We start from the raw sequence: 25,030 nt of genomic DNA on the forward strand, positions 1-25,030 counted from the left end.
CACTGCTTTCCCTTCATCCACAGAACCAGTAATCTCATCATAGAAGGCGATTAGATTAGTCAGGCATGACCTACCCTTGGTGAATCCATGCTGACTGTTCCTGATCACTTTACTCTCGTCTAAGTGCTTCAGGATTGATTCTTTGAGGACCTGCTCCATGATTTTTCCGGGGACTGAGGTGAGGCTGACTGGCCTGTAGTTCCCAGGATCCTCCTTCTTCCCTTTTTTAAAGATTGGCACTACATTAGCCTTTTTCCTGTCATCTGGGACTTCCCCCGTTCGCCACGAGTTTTCAAAGATAATGGCCAATGGCTCTGCAATCACAGCCGCCAATTCCTTTAGCACTCTCGGATGCAACTCGTCCGGCCCCGTGGACTTGTGCACGTCCAGCTTTTCTAAATAGTCCCTAACCACCTCCTTCTCCACAGAGGGCTGGCCATCTACTCCCCATGTTGTGATGCCCAGCGCAGCAGTCTGGGAGCTGTTCTTGTTAGTGAAGACAGAGGCAAAAAAAGCATTGAGCACATTAGCTTTTTCCACATCCTCTGTCACTAGGTTGCCTCCCTCATTCAGTAAGGGGCCCACACTTTCCTTGGCTTTCTTCTTGTTGCCAACATACCTGAAGAAACCCTTCTTGTTACTCTTGACATCTCTTGCTAGCTGCAGCTCCAGGTGCGATTTGGCCCTCCTGATTTCATTCCTACATGCCCGAGCAATATTTTTATACTCTTCCCTGGTCATATGTCCAACCTTCCACTTCTTGTAAGCTTCTTTTTTATGTTTAAGATCCGCTAGGATTTCACCATTAAGCCAAGCTGGTCGCCTGCCATATTTACTATTCTTTCGACTCATTGGGATGGTTTGTCCCTGTAACCTCAACAGGGATTCCTTGAAATACAGCCAGCTCTCCTGGACTCCTTTCCCCTTCATGTTAGTCCGCCAGGGGATCCTACCCATCCGTTCCCTGAGGGAGTCGAAGTCTGCTTTCCTGAAATCCAGGGTCCGTATCCTGCTGCTTACCTTTCTTCCCTGTGTCAGGATCCTGAACTCAACCAACTCATGGTCACTGCCTCCCAGATTCCCGTCCACTTTTGCTTCCCCCACTAATTCTTCCCTGTTTGTGAGCAGTAGGTCAAGAAAAGCTCCCCCCCTAGTTGGCTCATCTAGCACTTGCTCCAGGAAATTGTCCCCTACGCTTTCCAAAAACTTCTGGATTGTCTATGCACCGCTGTAGTGCTCTCCCAGCAGATATCAGGAAAATTAAAGTCACCCATGAGAACCAGGGCGTGCGATCTAGTAGCTTCTGCGAGTTGCTGGAAGAAAGCCTCATCCACCTCATCCCCCTGGTCCGGTGGTCTATAGCAGACTCCCACCACTACATCACTCTTGTTGCTCACACTTCTAAACTTAATCCACAGACACTCAGGTTTTTCTGCAGTTTCGTACCGGAGCTCTGAGCAGTCATACTGCTCCCTTACATACAGTGCTACTCCCCCACCTTTTCTGCCCTGCCTGTCCTTCCTGAACAGTTTATAACCATCCATGACAGTACTCCAGTCATGTGAGTTATCCCACCAAGTCTCTGTTATTCCAATCACGTCATAATTCCTTGACATCACCAGGACCTCCAGTTCTCCCTGCTTGTTTCCAAGGCTTTGTGCATTCGTATATAAGCACTTGAGATAAGCATGCTCTGTCCAGGATGCTGGCTGCCTTCAGCCTGCCGGGCAGCCAGTCCTCCTCCCTCCTCAAGCTCCAGGGCGTGACTGAATCTGCTCTGTCCTGCAACTCTTCTTATAGGGACCTGCTGGACTCTGATTGGCTGCTCCCCTCAGCCTCTCTCTGTCTGTCTGCCTCCTGCCCAGCCTCCCTAGGGCTCTATTAACCCTGTAGAGCCAGTGTGGGGCAGGCACCCTATCACAGGGAGATAGGACATCAGATGTTTCATCCACACAGAGGTTGGCCTGTATAAGGCCTAATGGTTCCAGGGCATCGTGTAGTAAGTAGGGCTCTTGCTACACCTACAGAAAAACTGCAGCATGCATGCTGTCCAGAGTTGCAGGGATGGAGCTATGGCTACCCCACTCAGACTCTGGGGCAGAATGTGCTGTTAGCCAGGGTGTCCTACCTTGGCTTTGGGATGCCAAACTAGGGCTGTGTTGAGGCCCCTGGATGAAGGAATTGGTACCAAGCAGAATAGTCTCTCTTCCTTTCTGCAAGTCTGTTCAACCACCAGAGCAAGCCCATCAGAGGTGAAGAGGGGTTGAGCGAAGGAGTGCAGTGGGAGAGGGAAATTCCTCCCAGGTCAATCTGATGGAGAGGGTCTCTCACTCCCTGCCCTCTCTGGCCCATTCATGGTGTTGTGCTCTATTCTCAGTGAGAGAAAACCCAGTGCAACCTAGGAGAAACCATTTGCAATGAACCTCCACTCATCACCCCTCCATTGTCCTGGTTTAATCTGCACCCCAGGGCCTCAGCTGCAGGTTGAGACTGCAGGCCCTTGAGAGAGCTGTTGTGCATTGCTTAGGGGATGTTTCCAGGCTAGGATTGAGGAACAATAGCAGATCGGGGTAGGGAGAGGCAGGTAAGGACTGAGGATCATTAGTAGAGCTGTCTGGAAGCTCCATACAAGAACAGCAGGGTTGCTTCAGGTTAGGATTGAGGTGCATTGGCAGAGCTGCGTGTGGAGGCCCCGAATCGGGATAGCAGTCAGTGACGCAAGTCAAGACGGAGAAGCACCAGCGGAAATGAATCTGGGAAGCCTGCATAGATCCTGTAGCCATTATTATTGGATCCCGAGAGCCGAGGGGGCTGGAGTTCACCCTGCCAGGAGGTTCTGATTGTCTGCAGGCAAATGGTCTCACTACACAGGCAACTATGGGATTGTCTTATGCCTTGACCAGTTGGCTAAGGGATGAGCAGTGCTACCAAGACTGGATACAGTTTGTTGCAGGAAGCACGAATTCCTCTCCCATGCACCTTCAGATAACTGCTCCTCCCCCCTGTATATTTATGGCCTCATAGTTTGCAAGGTCACCACAGCAAGCGAGAGTCGCTAAAGGAGCGCGGCAGCCCCAACAGCTTCGGGAGGAGGCTTTCCCCCACTCCCTTGGGGTGCAGGGATTGGTGGGAACTGCCGGGCAGTACTCAGCAGAAGTGGATGATCCGTCACTGTCACCGAGCGGTGGGGGAGGCGCGGATGAGGGGATGCCGAGTTTGCACAGAATACTCATTGCGCACTGAGATTCATGCAGCTGTTCTGCTCCCAATGTAAATATGGACAGCCCCATTCATCACTGGCCTCACTGCCTCAGCACATGTCCGGGAGAGAGGGATGATTTAGTGCCTGCAGCTGGATCAGGCACTATGTTTCTCCAAAACAGCAGCATTTAAAAATTGGGAACATGGGGGGCGAGGGGTGTCCTGAGAGGGGGAGGATTTGGGGGCAAAGTCTGGAGGAGAGAGCCAAGGAAGGCTGGAGCTTTTAACCCCTTTCTGCCGCCACTTCCATGCCCTCCATTGCTGTAGCATCTAGGAATCCCGGGCAAAGATCAGGAGCCCATTGTGCAGCTTGGTCACTAAGGAGATAGCCCCCGGCCCAGGCCCAGCTCACAGTCTACATGACAGACAGGGCCCAACAGGAGGACCGAGCAGACAAACTGGGTGGGAGGATAAGATACGACACTGTACCGAGCTGGATTTCAAAGCAGAATTCCACAGGGTGTGAGTGACAGAAGAACAAGGCCCACTTGGTGTAAACTGCCTGCTATTCCATTTATTTCCCTGCAAGGACTGGAGATGCTGGTCACTGTGAGTCTGTTTCAAGGCTGGGGAACCATCCTCCCCGGCAGCTCTGTAGTTAGAGAGAAAGGTCTGCTCATGAGTTAAACAGTGGGGGCGAAGGTACATTCCCCTGTGCAGATCCTGGGAGACTTCCCCTCAGGGAACTTGGGGCATTTTCAGTTAACCTGTCTAGGTGCTTCTCTGGCCCTTGTCGCTGGCGTATCTCAGCACTTCACAATCATAAATGAATTCCATCCTCCCCACGTGCCTGGGAGGTGAGGAAATGGTATGGTCCCCGTTTTACAGTTGGGGAACTGAGGCACTGCGTAGATTACGCAACTTTCCCAAGATCACATACCAAGAAACTGAACTGAGGTCCCTTAAGTCCTAGCACAGCACTCTAGCTACTGGACCAGCCTTCACACTGAGGGTCAGCCTTCACAGTCAAACCTGGAGAGGCAGGAGGGGAGTGCTGTGTTGGTGGTGGGGAATGGAGTATTGTGGGGGGCAGATGTAAGACACAGAGATTTGGAATAGCGGCCGCAGGCAGGAAGAGAGCAGGAGGGGCAGGGCTGGGGGTGGAGTTGCACAGGTGGGTGGGAGCTATATTTCTGCACTGGGAAGACTAGCCGTGTAGGAGACAGGGAAACGGCCGAGCACCAGAGGAGAAGAGCTTTGCGCCCGCTGGCAGGGCTTGAGGAAGTCATGCTTTGGGATGCGCAGGCGATCCAAGCTCACTTCTCAGAGTAAATGAGAGCCAAGGGAGAGGCGGTGGAGGCTGCCTGGTCATGATGCACATGCAGCGAGCTTCACTGACCCACGCAGGGGGAGCTGATCACAGAGGTGAGGGTGGAAGGGAGATTCCCGCCCCCCCCCTCGGAAAAAGGGCTTTTCACTTCATCCCTCTGGAGCATGGAGCAGGTGGGCACATCCCACCCATGTGTGCCCTGACACTGCGGAGTGGGGGTGAGCTGTAGATGGGCAGCTCTGGCACTGCCTTGTCTTGCCCTCCAGCATTTCTCTGCAAAGCCCTCCCGCTGCATCTGGCCAACAGCACCGCATCTCATTGCCCCCCCGCCGGAGCCAGTTTCGCACTCCTGGCCGTCTTGAAAACACACTTGCATTCGGCTTGTGCAGTGTGTTCAGCCTGTGCTAATTACACCCTTGACGCAGAAATAAGAACTGCTTGTGTCTATAACAGTGCAGAGGTGAGGGAGGTTAATTAACACAGAGGAAAGATGCTGAATGTCCTTACGTAACACCCCCTTCCATATGCATTAGCGCCGGAGACTGAAGATCCTTTTGTTTAACCTAACATAGCCCGTGACTCTCTTTTTTCCTCTCTCCTCCATCCCTGGATTAGTGCTGCTGAACGGTATCGATGAAGCTGTGCCAGGCTGGCATTGGCAGAAGGCCTCACAGAAACCACAGTCCCTTGTCTTATTAACAAGTGAACAATCTCTCCCTTGTTCGACGGGTCTCCAGGTCTTTCTCCCACCATGCACCCCTCACTCCCTGGGGATTTGGGTGTGCCACAGGAAAGCCAAGGGCTGGCTTTCTTTGCCAGCCTGGCACCCAAAGCCTGCAGAACGTCTGAGCACCCTAGGATAGGCGTCCTTCCCACAGGGAGGCAGAGGGAAAGAGGTCTGGGCATGCTCCTTATTTCACTCTTCCGCTCAGCCTCCCCCAGCCCGTGCCTGCAAACCATACCCATTGCTCTTTATTTGCATGCCCCATAGACAATGTGGACAGGGCACTGGATTAGCAGCCAGGGTTCTAATTCCGGCTGTGCCACTAAGCCGCCGTGTGACCTTGAGCAAGTTCCTTTTTCGTCCTCTCCCACCCATTGCCTGTCTTGTCTATTGACAAGGTAAACTCTTTGGGGGCAGGCACTGTCTCTTACAATGCATTTGTGCAATGGGGCATGCTACTGTAATATAAACAATTAGACAGCTTTAATCCTAAATGCTGTGGGGAAAGGGGGAACACAAAGACACGCCCAGGTGTTACGTGCAAGGGTGTCTCCATCCGGGCCCCTGAATGCCCAGGCCTAGCTCTGTGTCTCTGTCTCTGCCTTGTTAATGTGAAAGAGGCTGGTAACACTTGTCTCACCTTGCTCTCAATAATTACAGGTCTCCCAGGAAACTTTTACAAAGGTTGTAAAAGGTTTTATTAGAAAGGATTTGGCTCCTGTGAATTGATCAGATTAACAAGGCACTTTGCCCACCTCCTCCAGTGGAACTGCTATTTGCTCATTTTACAACAGGAAGCCTTACCAAAAAAATTAAAAGGAGAGGCCTAGTCATCATCTCAACCCAGATGATAGAATTCCAAGTTAATCACCTTAACTGCGTTGGTCAGGACGAATTACAGTGGGGCACAACATGCCACCCAAAGGAGAAATACAGCTCGTAATTCCAGTGAGCTGATGCACCAGGGGGAGAGATGCAACAGCTGACGTGTGCAGCACATTTGACTCAGAGTCAGCATTGGAGAGTAACAGCCTTAGCTGGTGGAAATGGCCATTGCAGCAATCTCCACTGTTTGAAAGGAGAGAGACAGATTCCCACCAGTTGAGTATTCTGCCCCTGATGGTTTAAATCTCACTCATTCATGTAGAATTGCGGGACATGGTGTATAAGATAGTGAGATGGTTTCCAACCTTTCGGGGCAACTATACCAACTGACATCACAGAGGCCATGGTGGAACCAACCAGCAGCTGCTGCCTTCTGCTGAACTGTCTCATCTCCACTTAAACTGCTCTCACACCGGTGAGATATTGGGGCTTGGAGAAACGCCATTCAAGGGCAGAGTACCAGCAACTGTTGGAATTACCAGTACCAGCACATGTGCCTTAATGTGGTTACATCCAGAAAGACTCATGCTGCCAAATTCAGATCTAGGTCCAGAGGTCTGACAGAGAGGAGGGCTCACATCTGGGGTCTCAGTTCGGGCCATTTGCAAAATGCGGCCCAAGATCTTGATTCAGACTTTGAACACCCCCAAAATTTCTGGATGTTTGGAGCCACAGATTTGGTTCAGGACCCTTTTTTTTAATAGTATTTGTTTTGAAAACAGGGAAGAAAGTGCTTAAAAGCATCCTATTCCTTCTAAAATCCTGTTCCTGTACAATATATGCCCCTTTGTAACTCTTCCCTAGTTGCCCAGTGCCTGGTGCTTACACCAATGTCCTTTTTCCTACCAGATGCTGGCCTAACAGAGGAAGCCTATCTCAAAGGCTCTGACTCAGGGCCTAACCAGCTCCCGGCGGGGAAAAGGCAGGAGGAAATGCAAAACTGGAAGGAAGAGATACAAATCTTCCAATGCTTGTTAATTCTAAACCAGCTCCATTCGCAGAGCAGCGGGGCTGGGGCTGGCTGGAATACATTAGCAGCCCTCGGGGAGTGTGCCCCCTCTGGCTTAAAATCTGGAGACAGAGAGAGAGAGAGAGATAACAAAGGTGGTATGGATATTAAACACACACAGAGCAATGCCCTGCACTGTATCCAGCTGGCGTAGACTGACTTTAATTCCCCCTCTGCCCCTCTGCCAATCCCACTTTGCTCCAAAGACAGGGCTAAACATTTAACATGCAGCCAGATATTGGCAAAGGTAATAGCTGGATAACGGAGAAAAAGGGAGGGGAAGTCAGGAAATGGGAGTCACTGAGGCCCTGATTCACTGAAGCTTAACTCTAAGCATGTGCTTTGGTCCAGACTTCAAGTGAAACATGAGCTTCACTGATTTCCTGAATGGGGATATTTTCCTGAACCAGGCCCTAATCTGGGTGCAGAAATAACCCCACCTGCCCTCCCACCTCATTCCCTCATTATTCCATTTGTTCTAGGAGATGATGAGAGAGTCTGTTCTCACGCCTCCTGCTCAATATGTTTGTAGCTCATAGATTTCATGCTATACATGTGGCTTGCAGACCCAGAGGGACCAGCTTTCTAGAAACCAATCGTGCTCCTGTAACAGACAAGTCCCTTCGACTGGGGACAGGTTAGGTTTAAACTGTCCTGGCTTGGGAGATGATAATACTGCTACTTTCTCCGCCACATGTTCTCAACTGCATGAAATTTCCCCCTGTGGCCTCTATTTTGATATATGACATTACTCAGGCAGACCCGGCCATTGTTCAGACCTTTCTAGCTGTGTAGGAGGACTCTGAAACTTGTGACACAGCTGAGCCTTACCAGACCTGACTATATATCCACAGTAACACAGCACGTTAGCTGGGGATAGAGGCACCTCTTTGTTTTAATTGTCCCCAGTCAGATACGTCCCTTTCCCTTCCCAAATCGAACGGTTTTCTCTTTCCCCATCCTCCTCCCATCTCTGTTGACAGAGAAGGAAAGCTTATAGAAGGCAGGCAGAATTTAGCCTCACTGGGACTGCTTTATACGCTGACAAAACCATTCTTTTCTCTGCACGTTAAATATTCATGGCACTCCGATTTTTAGATACAAAGGCACATTTTGTTTCCAAATATGCTGATCCAGAAATGCTTCTCTGCATTGATTTTCTTTCCCACCCACCTGCACAGAAAAGGGGGATAGGGGGTGCCCCATCCTAACTGAAGTATTGTCATATTTTGCTTTGATTAGAGGTGTTTTGGGGGGTTGATTAGGCTTTTTTAAAAATCGTGTTTGCTATTTATGGCGCGAGCTGATATTTGTGCATTGAGGGCTGGGGGGGGGGTTGTGTGCATTGTACATACAGCATGTCAGTTTCCCATGTCACAGCCTGAAGTTAAGCCCATAAAACAAGGTGCTTTCACAAAGGCCTCATATATTACTGACATTCTGAATATTTGTAAATTTTGAGACAATATTTGCGTAGGCTGCAAAAGCAAAGCTTCTGAATCAAGTGACAGATCACAGGTGGTGGCAAAAGCACAATGCAGACACCACATTTTAGTATTTAGCGGGGAAGCAGAAACAACAAACCAGGATTGTGTATTAACAGACACACAAAGCAAACAGCAGAAGGCAAACCAAGTGGAAAATCGTATTTTTGAACATAGAGATTCTCGATCTGGATCAGAGCCTTCCTAGAAGCATTTGCATACAGGGTTTTGGTTTGTGCCCATCTTGGACTGTTTATTGTATGCTAGGATTGAGGTTTTCCAAAGAGCTCAGCCGCAGAGCTGACTGGGAAATGATTTTTTTTTTTTTTTGCCTCCCATGAAAAAATTTAGTGGGGGAAAAGAAATCAAATATTCATGAAGATCTTTCAGAGACCTCCCTTGGGCTTCTCAGAACATTCCAATCTGAATGCTTAGTTTAAAGGCTTAATTTGGTGCAATCCCATTTTTCAGCAACAAATAACAACAAATTGTTGCCAAAAATGTCAATCAGCTCTACTCAAGTATTAAAGAGGACTGAAACTGACGGATGAAGGTGGTGATTCTGGGGATTGCTCCTATCGCTGTATGGATTGGAACCCATCAGCAACTTGTGTACAAAATGTTAACAAATTGTACTTTTTAAAGCCATGCATTTGTATTGGATATGTGTCCTCCCTAGGGACAGGCTGGCTCCCTGGGCTGGAAAAGGCAGTTGGTAGTGTCCAGCTGGTTTGAATTCAGTCTGAGGTGATGGTGGCTCAAAATCTGTATCTCATTGCTGTTTGGTGGTCTATACGACATGCAGCTTGGATGCTACCAGTGATAAGCGCAGTATAAAAACCTATATAGACTAGAATAGAAGAGGTGGCCCTCAGTCTAACTCCTAGAGGGCAAGTGTCCACGGGGATTTGAATGGAATAGAATCAAAACACCAGGATCACCTGATGAGTAACCAAAAAGTTGAGTTGGGATTTTCAGAGGAGCCTAATGGAATTAGAGCTTCCAACACTGGTGAATTGGGGTGCCTAACTTCCTTGGTCCTCTATGGAAATACCAACCCGAATACCTAGCTTAAAGGCTCAGTTGCCCTTCCAAGGGAATGACTAGCAAGTTAGGTTGTGGGTTTGCCCTATGCAGTGACAAAGAGGCATTTTTTAGCCATCGTCAGCCCAGAGATTGGAGGAAGAAAGAAACATAGTACACGGTACTAGCTAGGGACCTGACTATCGTACTAACAGTTGTACATGGTGTTAGTTTGGTACCTCTTACGTATAAGTGCTGGTTCTAATAGTGATTTCTCTTGTAGATGTCGTCCTTCCACAGTTAGTGTGACCTTCCTTTTCTGCGGTTGCCTACTGATAAATACCAGTGTGAGACTCAATATACATTTGCTTGGGTTTTTTATAACCTGTTTCTCCACAACTTTGGGCAGATCGTGTTATTATAGAGTGACAATGTAACCCACTGGTAGGCATGCATTACAGACGCTCCTCAGTATTGATTCACAGAGAACACGAGCTGTTACAGGCCACACCTGTTGTGTCCCAGCTCTTGAACACAAGCGATAGTAGCTCATGCTTTTAGCTCTGGAGATCATAGAATACCAGGGTTGGAAGGGACCTCAGGAGGTCATCTAGTCCAACCCCCTGCTCAAAGCAGGACCAATCTCTAATTTTTGCCCCAGATCCCAAATGGCTCCATCAAGGATTGAATTTACAACCCTGTGTTTAGCAGGCCAATGCTCAAACCCCTGAGCTATCCCTTCCCTCAAGGAAGACACATCACTTTCTTAGGACTGTGAAGTGGCCAGCATGGGGCTTCAACCCACAATCTTGGTGTTATTAGCACCACGCTCTAACCAGCTGAGCTAGCTGGCCCACTAAGTGCAGACCCTCGTGGGCTGGCCAAGAGAGCGGCTTTGACATTTTTCCTGATTTATTTTTGGCTACCAAACACCTTGGCCAACAAAAAACAGCTTTGCTTGCTTTTGTTGGCTTTGCTGAGTAGCCATACATTTGGGGTTTTTTATGAGGGCTAGGGAGGGAAATTTAAAGATACAGGGAAGGGTTCTCAGATACACTGAGCTCATGCTTGGTGCAGTTGAGTATGGCAGGAGGCAGAGGGAGCTCTAAACCACCTTTCTGATTCCCCCACTCCTGAGCTGAAGTGACATTCAAATCTTCCCCTCAGTGTAAGTCAAATCAGCCCATTGGAGACCATTCAGCGGCCGTTCTCTGCCCCAGATGTGCCTCCGACACTCTCCCTATGCTGGAGGGAGGGAGTAGGTGATGCAAAGGCATCACAGAAAACTTTATAGAATCACAGTCATAGAAATGTAGAACTGGAAGGGACCATGACAGGTCATCTAGACCAGTTCCCTGCACTGAGGCAGGACTAAGTATTATCTAGACGAGTGGTTTTCAACCTTTTTTCATGTGTGGACCCCTTTGGAAATCGTATACACTCTGCGACCCCCAGGGGCCCGCAGACCACAGGTTAAAAACCACTAATGTAGACCATCCCTGACAGGTGTTAGTCTAACTTCTTCTTAAAAATCTCCAATGACAAAGATTCCACAACTTCCCTAGGTAACTTGTTCCAGTGCTTAATCACCCTGACAATTTTTTTCCTAATGTCTAACCTAAATCTCCCTTGTTGCAATTTAAGCCCCTTACTTTGTGTCCTTTCCTTAGTGGTTAAGAAGAAAAATGTATCACCCTTTTCTTTGTAACAACCTTTTACGTACTTGAAGACTGGTATTATGTCCGTCCCCCCCCCCCGCGCTCAGTCTTGTCTTCTCCAGACTAAACAAACCCAATTTTTTTCAGTCTTTCCTCATAAGTCTTATTTTTGACACCTTTTATTATTTTTGTTGGTCTCCTCTGGACTTTCTTAATTTGTCCATATCATTCCTGAAGTTTTGTGCCCAGAACTGGACACAAAAATCCAGTTGAAGCCTTGTCAGTGCTGAGTAGAGCAGAAGAATTACTTTTTGTGTCTTGCTTCCAACACTCTAGTTAATACATCCCAGAATGATGTTCCCAATGTTTTTTGCAACAGTATCACATTGTTGACTCATGTGCAGTTTGTGATCCACTCTAGTCCCCAGATCCTTTTCTGCAGTACTCCTTCCTAGACAGTCATTTCTCTTTTTGTATTTGTGCAATTGATTGTTCCTTCCTAAGTGGAGTACTTTGCATTGGTCCTTGTTGGTCTGAAAGAAATAGGATGAAATTCATTTCTCCAGTTTGTCAAGACCATTTCGAATTCTAATCCTGTCCTCCAGAGTCCTTGCAACCCCTCCCAGCTTAGTATCATCTGCAAACTTCATAAGTGTACTCTTTATGCCATTATCCAAATCATTTGTGAAGCTATTGAATAGAACCAGACCCAGGGCAGATCCCTGTGGCACCCCACTCAATATACCCTTCCAACTTGACTGTGAATACCTCAACTGAGGATTGCTCCGTGCTGGCAAAATCTTTAGCTGCCTGCTCATTGCAGTTGTAAATCCCCTTTATGCATCCAGAGCACTGCAATAGGGACTTATTTAGGGTCAAGGAGCTGGTCATATTACGGAGTGGCAGTAAATTATTCCATAGTTGAGTTTGCAACTGAATTTCTGTTATAAACCTAAAAAAAGAAAAGGAGTCCTTGTGGCACCTTAGAGACTAACAAATTTATTTGAGCATAAGCTTTCGTGAGCTACAGCTCACTTCGTCCGATGCATGCAGTGGAAAATACAGTGGGGAGATTTTATAAACCTGATTTTGTATGACCTGACCCAACTCTCAAAATCCACAAATAAAGGACTGTCAGCCTCCAAACTGGTAAGTTAGGTGTAGGGCCAAAGAAGAGGTTTTCCACCAACTTTCAAGTGAATTGGAAAAAGGGGCTCCTGAATCATGACACCCTAAAATAGAGATGTTCAACAGAGTCCACAAAGCCGCCTGTTCTTTGTTGGGTGGGTGGGTAGTGTCTGATGGAGGATTATAAAGTGGCGGGAAACTGGCTGTCTCTCTTAGCTAATCATCTCCTGCCTTTTTAGTGTTTGGTGTCTTTTAATGTCACAGGATGTTGGTACATGAAGGGTAATATTAGCTGCTAGCTGGGCTCTGCTGAAACACACCATCCAACCCAAACTCCATTAAAATGAAATTCTTTTGGTTTGTGAATTTCAAGCAATACCCGTAACCTAGACCATGGGGGGGCCAGAGGTCAGCACGAGCACCTTCAGAGCAGGCGGATCAGGGAGAGAGATCTGGGGGGGCATGGGAAACCATTGCGAGTAAGGGCCGATCAGTAGACACAGAGTCCCAAATTATTTTACAGTCCATTGAAACAATCCACCGGCTTGCACTGCCTGACCAGTTGGGGATTAGCGGTCATTGTTATCCACACCGCAGAAACCACCATCCAATTCGCACTAACTGGAAGCCTCGGCAGCGAGACCAGAGGCTGAATGGGCCATGGAGACTCCCCTCCCCTCTTGTCCCCAGAACTGTCAATCCAGGACTGAGCTCACTAAAAAGAAATAGATAACTCTCTCCTTGGGTAACTGAGCACACTTAGCCTTAGGGCTTGTAACTCAGTCACCACACACACACAGCCAGCGTGGCACATGTCAATACTCTATATCTGTAGTGTGCTTGAGTCCCAGGCAGGAGTCAGGGCCGCACTGTGCTAGGAGCTGTACAAACACAGAACAAAAAGAAGGTCCCTGCCACACAGCGATGATGATTCAAGTATAAGATGAGACCATACTGTACACTGTATGTTAGGAATGGTTATATCTTGGGGCAGTGCAAAAGACTCATTTAGAATCCAGGACCAACCCTAAAGGCTTGTCTACATGATAAAGTTGCATCAGTGTCACTTAAATGGTTTTTTAATCAATTTAATTAAACGGGTGCAAGCCCTTGTGTAGACATTCTTATTTCAGGGTAAGAGTGGCTTGTATCATAGCAGTAATATTTTGGTTGTACAGTGCCTAGTACTTGGCCCTAACAGAGAATGAAACATCAGTCTCTGCTTGTGATGAGGTTTACAGACTAAGGCCAAGACAGGGAAGGGTTGGAGCAGTACTGGGCCAGGAAAGCTCTGCCCCATAGGCACAGCCAGACATGCTTCTGAGGAAAAGACCCGTGTAAAGAGAGCACTATTAGCCTAGTCCAGGCGGGGAGAGAGAAGTCGTTTCCTGGAGGAGCACTTCCGTACTGGTGGAAGAAGAGGCCCCTATTGAGTAGGTCCAGCTGTGAGTCTTCCGACCCCCTTTTCAACAGTACCCGAGACGGAGGCAGAACTGGGGGGACCAGAGGGTTATCTGCATTGGCCCCAGCCTGTGTGGGTTTGAAGCAAAAGATGTAAGCCAACAGCGGCCATGCCTCCAATGGAGGCACTGGGTGTGATAGGAAGTGGCCAAGAGGACAGTGAGCAGGAGGGGAGCTGAACCCTGGCCATTCCAGACTATTACACTTCTTGTGCCCTGGGCCAGGACCCAGTGGAGCAGGGGGGTCAGAGTCCCCCTTCTCATCCCAGATTCCCCATCTCCTAGCCCAGGGACAAGCAGGACAATGGGTTATCAACAAGGAAGCTGACTCAGCTGGGACCCCATCCAGGGGACTTAGGACACATTGGACTGAAAGAGACTGGAGTTGGAGACCCAGACTACTAGGGCCTGCTGACCAAACAAACAATCCTGCTACACTGCCCCAAAGTTTAGCTTGAACTGACTCCTAAGTGACTGAAGGTAAACTGAAGTAAGCCTGGTTTAAAATGAAATGAGAGTCTTAACATAGCTTCTAGCACCAGTTTAACTAAATCAGTTTAAAATCACACCTTACATTTAAACAGTGCCACTTTTCCCCATAGATGAGGCTTACACAGTGTGATGAGGGTCATAGCTAATCCTGGCATAAACTACCCAGGTCCACAAACATCCATAGACTTGAATTGATACACAGCTCATTCCCCATAGCCCTGTGTACCATCAGCATTATAAGATTAGCCTCATAGATTTGAAGGCCAGAAAGGAACATTAGGATCATCTAGTCTGACCTCCTGTATAATACAGGCCGGAGAATTTCATCCAGTTACACCTACACTGAGCCCAATATCTTGTGTCTGACTCAAGCATAACCTCCCGAAATCATCCAGTCTTGATTTGAAGACGCCAAGAGATGAGGAATCCACCACTGCCCTTGATAGTTTGTTCCAGTGGTTAATCACTCTCACTGTTAAAAATGTGTCTTATTCCTAATTTGAATGTGTCTGGCTTTTACTTCCCACCAGTGGTTCTTGTTATGCCATTATCTGCTAGATTGAAGAGTCCTTTAGTACCAGGTAGTGTCTTCCCATTAAGGTACTTAAACACAGAAATCAAGTCTCCTCTCAATCTTTTTTGCATTCCCCTTCCAACTCCACCAAGTGCTGCTAAAACCCTCCCCAGCTTAATTTCTACATCTTCAACGCACCCTGGCTCATCCTCATACTCTCACCTTAGAGGCAGATCCCATGCCTGGGGAATGCTGCCATAGCCCATCCCACCTCCCTTTTGGTCTTGAGTTCAGGTTTCTGTGCTTGTTTTGTGACAGCTGATGGCACCTGGTAACGTGGAATGCTGCACTGGGACTCCCAGCTCCTGTGAGTTTGCTTCGAACACTGAGCTGGGGTTCACCCGATCTCAGACCTCCCTCCATGAACTGGATCAAGGGATACGCTTGGTAGAGGGGAAGAGGGTTGGTATATTCTAACCAGCGTGTAGTTGCGAAACTTGCTTCTGATGGGAATAAATCCATCCCAAGAGGAAGGGAGAAGGAAACAGATTCATTCCCCCTTGCCCTTCACACCAAGCATGAAAAGGACTTTTACTGTTTTAATGCAATTAGCCTTTACATTGTGTCACAGGTCCCATGATGGATGAGAAGTTAACAATAAATACAGAAGTAATGACGGGTCGCAATCACAGAAAGCAATTCTCAGCTAGAATAAAGAGTCTCCGGGATGTGAACAGCCTGTGATATACACTATTGATTCATTTCCTTCTTTATCATGCTTCACGCCTCCTAGCTCACCAGAGCCCCGGCCCTGGTGCTGCCTGGCCTGCTAGCCTGCAGCTCTGTCGAGTGGGCTTGAATTATTAACACGCCGGAGCCCTACAATGGGACGCTCCATGATTAATAATTCAGCAGAGGGGCTGCAGCCAGAGGGAGGCCAGGAGGGAGATGCTGCTGCTGAGGCCACGGAGGGCTAGCCCTGGGTGCCATGGCAGGTGGCACTCATCTGGATGGCGTTACCTGCACATGAAGCCTGTGGCGACGGGCCTGATGTATGCAATGTGAAGGATCAACAGTTTGCAAATTTGTTCATCTCGATGCTCGTTGACGTTCCTGGAACAGAGCTGGTATCTCCTCCCCTCACTGGGAATGTGTTGGAGTGAATCCTAGCAGAGCTGGACTACAACAAGGAACAGGAGCTCCTGGGCTCGTAATCTTTCCATAATAGCGGGTCACTGTTCTCAGGACTTAACAACTGTCCACTGTGCACAATGCCTCTGGCTTCCAGCTGACAGACCAGGCCACAGGGCATTAATATTATTTAATATTTATATTACAGTAGTGCCCAACAGACCCCATCAGGATCAGGCCCCCCATTGGGCTAACTCCTGTACAAACACATAAGATGGAATTCAATATAGAAACCGCCCCCATAAGGCTGTTTAAAAAAACAACACTTTAGTGGTGGTGTCAATTGTTGGAATGACAACTCTGTAGTGGCATCCTTGCTGTGACCATGGGTGAGAGCAGTGCCGGTTTCTGCCAGACTGCCCCAGCCGTGCCTCTGCCTGGATCTATAGGGATCAGTCCCAAACAAAGTCCGAGCTTTTAAGGGCAGATAGAGCCATGAGATCATCTTGTCTGCCACACAGCGCAGGCCAGAGAATTGCATCTTGTGATTCCTGTTTTGAGCCCCATAACTTGTGTTTGACCAAAGCACATCGTCTAGAAAGACATCCAGCCTTGATCTGAAAAATTCAGGAGCTGAAGGATCCACAACTTCCTTTGGTAAAAAGTGGCAGAGGAGCAGAAGTTCTTGCAGTCTCCGGGCTCGATCAATGCTACAGCTGGGCGCCATTTTAATGAGAACATCTGTGAAAACTTCACCCCGGCTTTTTGTTGTTGTCCAAAGTTGCAAGGAGGAATTTCACAGAATTTTGTGACCGGATCTGTGACCGGATCTTAGCCTCTGTGTTGAGCAACAGCAGAGATGCCAATTACAAGATGCCAGACATGAGGGTGGTTTTGTGCTGAGTATGTTTGCCCAATGGAAGGTGGAGCGAGAGAGAGAGACCCATCAACTCATCCCTCGCTGCCCCAGAACCACTTCACCCCCTGCGCCGCACCCACATTGTATGTCTTGTCTTTATTTAGAGCTAGATTGTGCCCTTAGGCTGAGCGGGAGTGGTGAGTAAATTGCATTATCCCAGGAATAGTTCTGGGAGGCGCTGTGATGACAGACACCCCTCTGCGACACAAGGCCTCCCTGGATTTCTGCTTGCTCCAGGAGAGGCATAGGGAGGTAGTAATTTGCCACTGGCTGAAACTTCCCTTGCTTACTCAGCTGCTCTCGTCAGTGAATTGGGTGGGTGGAGCCAAAGGTCCACCATTTTCTCACCCCTTCCCACCTACCTGCTCAGGGGAAGGAATAAAGCCCCGATCCAACAGAGCATTTAAGTAACGGAAGTGAACGGGACTGCCCATATCCTTAAAGCAAAGCATAGATATACATGCTCTGCTGAACTGGGGCTTAAACAAGCACACAACCCTGCTAACTGCAGCCGACCTAGGCCCAAGGTCTGGGTATCTGGCAAGGGGCTCAAGAGATGTTGTCTTTTTACTCCCTTGCATGGGTGCATAGCCCAAGTCACAAAGGAGTCCTCAGAACACTTGATTCCTAAGATCCTCTGTGCCTGGGATCAGACATGCCAAACCTGCAGCAGAAATTGGGCTTGTTTTTGGCTTAATTGGCTTGTGAGTTGCTTGTTGGCTAGTTTTTGGCTTGTAGCTCGTTGCTTCTTGTTTTTGATCGGCTCCTGGCAAGCAGGGGCAAGGGTGGGGAGAGAGTCAGGGGTACACAGCGGGCCCACCACAGCCCCAGACTGCACGCTGGGGTGATCTAGTCACAGAGTGTTGGGGTTCTTAGGGATTGACTTGTTTGGGCCTTGTTTTGAAATGGGATTAGCTTGATTTTGGGCTTATTGTGAAAGTCGGGGTGTTTATTTACCACGTGAAAGTTGGCCACTGTGCCCGGGATGCCATAGGGCTTGCGTACACAAGGAAGCTATGGCAAAATAAGCCAGGCTGTGCATTTAGAGCACGGTAGCTATTCCATACTGGAACCAGTGTGGGATAGCTATTCCCGGCTATTTCCCCATGCAGACAATCCCTTATAACATCTGTCTGTACAACATGCTATATGGTTCCTTTTCACTCAAGCTGTGTCTAAGTGTGATACATGTCCTAGGGAAACTCTTTGCTGTTTCATTATGGCTGAGCTTGCTCCCCCTTCAAACATCATTTTCCTGCAAAATTCTGAATCACATTCTTGCTTGTTTGTTTGTTTACTTTGGATTTCATGGGAATATTTGCACCCCCAATATGCTTTCGGCAGGATCCATCTGGCGTAATGGATTTCCTGCCTGCTGTGGAAAAAAATTAAACTACCAAACCCATCTCCATGCAATCAAATAAAACAGAGTAACTCCCCTCCTCCCCGCCACATGCCCCCGACAGAGACTGATTCACCATGGTCCTGCTCCTTGTGCGGTCATTGACACCAGGGATCTAAGAGGGGATGGCTCTCCACCAGGAAAAGAGGGGATCTAAATCAGGATGGCTCTCCACCAGGCAGGGCAACACAGAGTCAGGTCCATCTTATTTTGTAAGGGTCAGCTGATTCAATAGGCCTGCTGCCTTTCAAGTATCCCATTTCCCCCAGCTTTCCAAGATTTCACCAAACAGAAGGGGCTTTGACAGATGGGAGTTTGTCTAATGATTAGAGTGAAGGACTGGAGGCCAGGACTCCTTTTCTCATCCCTGACTGCCACTGATTCATGGACTAGCCCTGGACGAGACATTTAACTGCACCATGCCTCAGTTTCCTCACCTGGAAAACAGCTTGAAGCATAATGGTTTCCTATCCAACCCCCAGTGGGATTTTGAGGTTTAGCAAAAGGGCTCCAAGCACTCTAGAGGGAAGACGCTACATGGATATGGAGGGTATGATTGTTATTAAATGGACCCAACAGGGCTACATTCAGAATTGAGTTGCATCCTTAACTTAGAACCTCCTGGCTGCTGGTGGCTACAGACTGGCCTTTTAATGCTCTCCGTGCACAGGTTTGCATGGTTGAAAATCATTGATCACGTGGCACCGATGCTGTAGGAGAAATTCGGGAGGGGAGTATATTCTCGCTGTGAATCAGGGTGTTTTCTTCCCCTTTTCGCTGTCTGCCATGCCTGCTGTGGTAAGCAGGCTCAGGCTGGGAAGGGCGGAGTCCAGGGACAAGGACACAGAAAAGTGAGCTCCAGCAGGTGGGGAATATGCTGAGATTTCTGTCCCTGTCAATGGGAGTGTCATGTGCCATTTATCAGCATCAGCATAATCTCCTGGACATATATGCAGCACCTTTCATCCTGAAAGATCCTAAAGCACTTTGCAAACTATGTGCCTGTCTGTGCAGTCCTCACTCAGGCAAGACCCTGTTGATCGGTCCTATGGAATTACCACTGCCACTACACCCCTACACTGGGGAGGGAGCGAGGTCCACTGGTTAGGGTGTTAGCCTAGAATTCCAGGGAGACAGGTTCAATTCTCTGTTCTACCACAAACTTCCCGTGGGACCTTGGGGAAGTCACTTGCCCTCTCTGTGCTTCCCTTCTTCATCTGTAAAATGGGGATGATCACATTTCCCTACCTCCCAGAGCTGTTGTGAGTATAAATGAGTAGATTAAAGACTGTGAGGTGCTCAGATCCAATGGTGATGGAGGCCCTAGAAGTAGCAGATAAGAGTCTTACTGGAGGCCTACCTCTATGATAGCAGCTGGTATCTCTACTACTTTTGGGAATGTCCATGAAGGGGCACTCTGAGCACCAAGTCTTTAGGGTTTCCCTTTATTTCTGTCAGAGCACTGTCCACAGCAGGCTTCTGGATATCTCTGGCAGGAGGAAAGAGACAATGAAGCCAAACACTTAACCCCTGTACTGAGCTCCAGCCTTGGGGTTGCACCAGGGTTATCAATGAAACCTCTGCATGTTTTATGGTAGGTAGGTTGAAGCGGGTTAAGCTGCATCCATTGCACGTTGGCTCCAGCAGAGGTCTGATCTGATCTGTACTCCAGCTCAATGTCATTGATTCTCCTTAGTGAGCAACTTTTCCCACTGGAGTGAGCATATCTATTTCAGTACTTATACTGTGCTCAGTGTCATAGTATCTGAGGTCCAGATTCACAAAGGAACTTAGGCATCTCACTCCCACTGCAATCAATGGGAGGGAGTTAAGCCCCTAATTACCTCTGTGAATCTGGGCCTGAGCACCCTCCAGTAATTCCTTAAATTACATGACTACACATCTGTCCCATGGTGTTTGTTCTCTCGTCCTCTTCCCAGGGGGAGAAGCGTGTGCAGTGGAGTGGTTTGTTTTGGAAGGGTTTCAGGGGTTTGATTTGTATATAAAGATACCTGGTCTGTGTTTATATTAGAGAAAACAAGGCAAAGACATGCACCTGGTACTTGGAGCAGAAATTGGTGAGGTTTGTGATGGGCCTGAGGTCCAGGGACCACCCCCAGGACAGGGCTGTCTCCTGCACAGATTAGCTTCATCCTTATTATTGAGAGTTCCATATGTCAGAGGAGTGAAGCCATCAATCAGTGTCTTCATCCTGGGGCTTTAGACAGCCTTTTAGGTACCCTGGGCCCCGGCAATGGAGAGTCTTGAAGATAACAACCGAGACCTTGAACTTGATTTGCAGCGTTATGGAAAGGCTCCGTAGAGAGTGGAGGACACGTGTGATGTGCTCACGGTAGCCTGTGTTGCTGAGGAGATATGCTGCAGCGTTCTGTACTAGTTGGAATTTCTTAAGGACTGAAGACGTCATGCCCAGGTATGTCGCATCGCTATAGTCCAGCCTAGAGGTGATGAATGCATGAATAGCTGAGGCCAGGTCTTTGTCTGCCAGGATGGGACAGAGTCTCTCAGCCAACTGGAGATGGTTGAGAGTGTTAGTCACAAATGCTGCTATGTGAGAAGTCAGCACCAGCAAGGAATACAGGTGCATTCCTAACTATGGGCTAAACTTACCAACTGTGGGTGTGAACCTTAAACCAAAGGAGACTACGCCATGGCAGCAAACTCCTCCAGATACTTTTCTCTGATCACCAGCAGCACCTCTGTCTCGCTCAGGTTCAGCTTCATCCAGCTGTTCTTCAAGTGTGAGCTGATCTCATCCAAGCACTGGGCCATCGTGGTCGTAATGGTATGGTCCTATGTGGGAAGGGTATGTAGAGCTGTGTATCATCTCCACATCGCTGACACTTGAGTCCATGACATCTGACCAGTTCAGCTAGTAGTTGCATGTAGATGTTGAAAAAGACCAGAGAGAGAATTGATCCTTGTGGAACTCCATCAGTGAGGGGTCTAGTGGTAGAGGTGCAGTTTTGCTCGCTGGGTGCAGGAAGGACTCAGTGGTCCAGGTATGATACACTCTGATTGAGCGACATCCTGGTGGTCTCTCATGATAGCCAGGCATGCAGTAGCCAGGAGTTCCCATATCCTCCCCTCAAAGAGCACTGCTCTGGGCAATGACTGTCAAAACATTTCACAGAAAAATTAAAACAAAACAATTTTTTTCCCCTTTCTTTTGAACATTTTCACAAAATATACAGCAGGCTCTTTTCGACTGGGTCTGCTAAGCTCCCTTGTTAAGTCACTAAGAGCCGCAGAGGCTCAGCCCACCTCAGGGTCAGCCCCATCTTTTGTGCCGTGGTAGCTCCCCGGCCCCCCGTTCTGTAGGTGGAAGTGATAAGTGAAAGCTGCGTTTGAGCACAGAGAGCGAATTCCACCGGAAGTAAATTACCGGCAGCTGACTGAGAAAGATGATCCTGCAGTCAGGCTGTGAACTAACGGCAGGAGGAGATGAATGCCCCAAGAGTGCCTCCGCTCTGTGGGGTGATGTGTAATCCATTACACAGGATCTTTTCATGGGCATTTATCCCATCTATATGGAGCACTGATATTATTCAATAGCGTACAGCGATGGGGGATGCCCTGGGAGATAAAAGACAGCGTTTTCCTCCGAGTGACAGCACCGAGGATCTATCCTCGCTTCCAGCAGATCTGAGCTGTAATGAACGAAGCTCGTTGTGCTGATCCATCTCTGGCGAGGCAGGAGCCACTGGCACTGGGGCAGCAGTCAGTCTGCCAGGTTGCTACCGGCTCAATCTCACCAGTTACGCAGCGTTGGGCCTGCTCAGTTACTGGATGGCAGGTCTCCAGTGATAACTCAGAGCAATGCAAGCAGCTATCAGTGATTCAGAGGAAGGTGCTCTCGCTGGCATGCGTGGGGGTGGGGGGGGGTGAGTGAGTCTGTGAGATGAGATCCCCATGCTGCCACCTGTACTGCTTTTAATAATCCCCGCAGTAAGTGTGTCCTGACCAAGTAACAACGCAGGTGGTTACAGTCTGCTGCTCTTACATGCCCCCTGCAGGCCCCCAGGGGCACAGCACTCTTCTTCCGTTCCTGCCCTTTCTGCCGTATTTTGCGGCAGTTCCCGCACAGCTGAGCAACTGTTGCGTTTCACACCTGTGATGGGTCCATGTGCAGGGCCCAATGCTCATTTACACTAAGGCCCTGCTACGCCCCTCGAGCAGTGCAAAGGGGCCGCCACGTGGGAATAAACGACACTCACCCTGCTCGAGCGGTGTAAAGCCGCCGTTAAGTGGTCGTGATCGATCTATTGGGGAATCGATTGATCGCGACTCATCTAGACGTGATAAATCGATCCCCGAATCGACGCCTGGACTCCACCTCGGCAGGAGGAGTAAGCGGAGTCAACAGGGGAGCCGCCGCGGTCGACTCGCCGCCGTGAGGACGGCCAGGTAAGTCAAACGAAGACACGTTGCGTATCTTAGTTCGAACACCCCCCCACACACACAGTGTAGCCCAGGCCCTCATTGACATGGTCCCTAACACAGCGTGTGGAGGTTTTGTTAAGTGAATCCCAAAAGGAAGAGAAGCAGCTGCCAGGGCATTGGGCTCCATTATTCTCCTGATAGGCCATCTCTGTTTCTCACACAGAGGTACTCATATGTCTTCACCACTGTACTAACTGAAAGCCTCACAATCTTTAATGTATTTCTCCTTACAACACCCCTGTGTGGTAGGGAAGTGCCGTTGTTCCCATTTTACAGCTAGGAACTGAGGCACAGAAGATTGAGTGATTCACTCAAGATCACACAGAAGCCTATGGGGGAACAGGGACTGGAATCCAGATCTCCCAAATCCTAACTGAGTGCCCTAACCACTTGACCATCCTTCCTCCAGTGTGAAGTGGACACTGAGCTTCTTCTGGCCCCACGGTCTTGTGTGGGTGGGTAGAGAAACAGAGCAGGGGTGTTGGAACAGTTTTTATAGTAGGGGTGCTGAGAGCCACAAACTGTAAACCCTGGATATAATGGAAACCACTTCAAGCCAGTGGGTGTGGCAGCACCCCTAGTTCAAGCACCCATGCAGGGAGGGAGAGGCTTGTCCTTGCAAAGATTAGTGCTCTGTGCACTGAATCAGGAAACGTGAGGGAGAATACGTGTTCTGGATGCAGAAGGAAGGGAGGCCTAAAGATAATAAGATCATTTTCCTTTGTGGAACTTCAGGGGTTGAATGGCAACCCCACCCCGCTATGCATGTTATTTCCCCATCACCAAGACGAATCATTAAATGAATGTGAGTTTTACTTCATAATGGCCGAACCTCCAAGGACTTGGTGGTTGTGTTTGGTTTGAATTATAATTACTTTACTGTTTGTATTGTAGTAGAGTCCAAAGGTGCCAGTCAGGCATCGGGCCCCTGTTATGCTAGGCACTGTGCACACATACTGGTAAAGGTGGTCTCTTACTCTATGATCATAGGCATTCCAAAGTTCAGAGGGGGTGTCCCTATAATAATCTGACCCCCTTGCAGAAATGCCACAAGAACTACCTTGCTGGCAACTTTTTGGATTGTTCTGCTCCTGGTCCTTCCTGGAACCTGGAAATTCCAGGAATCACGGAAATGGAAAATAAGGGTTGGACCTTGTTTGAAACATAAGTTTGGGCCTGTTCTTATCTGAGCTGGATTGGTTGGCCCACGCCTCCCTGCAGACCTAGGGCAGGCTGGGTTCCCTTTGCACTCAGAGGTGCTCTCTTTGGTTTCCGTCTTCCTACACCTTGGAGAAACCTATTGAAACACTGAGTGAGGCCTGCGAGACAATGACTTGAACACCTTAAAAAACTCACTGCTCCTTATTGGAAATCTCTCCATCTGTAACTTCCCTGGCGCTTCTCTGCCACTGTCCAATTAAAGCTTCCTAACCTAGGGGTGAAGGGCCTGCAGCATCCATAGTGAAACTCTTCTCAAGTCCTCCGAGGCGATTAGCAGGTTCAGAGAGAAAGGCAGCGTGCACAACACTTCCAAATCAGACCCCAGCATCTCCAAAACTTGTTGACTTCAAGGCCTAGTAGAGGAGGAGGAGCAGAAAGAATCCTCCCTTTCCATAGGAATATTTTAAAGAAAGTCAGGAAGCAGGGGGCTCTGGATTACATGACCCTCTCCAAAGCAGCTGTTAACTTGGTGAAGGCAAGTGGAACAAATCCTTTAAACAACACTCTTTACCTGAGCTCTGAGCTTGGCTGGCCCCTTTTCCAAGATCCAACTCATGCTGCATAGCTTGGCTCTGATCCCTGGAAATCAGTTTTGACCGGAAGCAAAGTGGTGCCGATAAACCCATTGCAAGATAGGGGTGTGGTTGGGTGTTTTAGCCTTTTATTGCAACACAGGATAGAAAAGGAAGGAGCCTCTTTAAAAAGAAAAATGAAAAAAAAAATCACTCCTGCACTGTGGAGTGAAATGTATTCCATGCACACCAGCCACTTCAGCATCTTTTTGGTTTTTATCTTTCCGATGTAGGAGAACAAATTTAACAATGAGATTTTGTTTCTGTTTCCTACACGTGGAATAATTAAATTTGCATCGCGCTCTGTAGTTGTATCTGCTGTTTGAAGACAAATGTATCAATAGGACATGAGCCCAATGTGTTCTGCTCTGCAAATAAGGCAGTTTGAAAAAAAAAATACACCCACAGACATA

At 48.5% G+C, this 25,030-nt stretch overlaps 1 long non-coding RNA gene and 1 other non-coding gene across 2 annotated transcripts in view; one reads left to right on the forward strand and one right to left on the reverse strand.

Moving 5' to 3' along the window:
• Nucleotides 1–25,030, forward strand: part of LOC141999888 (uncharacterized) — a 98,771-nt gene that overhangs the window by 64,744 nt on the left and 8,997 nt on the right. The gene's annotated exons all lie outside the window — the stretch shown is intronic.
• TRNAI-AAU (transfer RNA isoleucine (anticodon AAU)) lies at nucleotides 10,437–10,510 on the reverse strand. Its single transcript has one exon. It is a non-coding gene; the product is annotated as a tRNA-Ile (tRNA).

This window comes from Natator depressus, chromosome 16, assembly GCF_965152275.1.
Source record: "Natator depressus isolate rNatDep1 chromosome 16, rNatDep2.hap1, whole genome shotgun sequence".
Classification (NCBI taxonomy): domain Eukaryota; kingdom Metazoa; phylum Chordata; order Testudines; family Cheloniidae; genus Natator; species Natator depressus.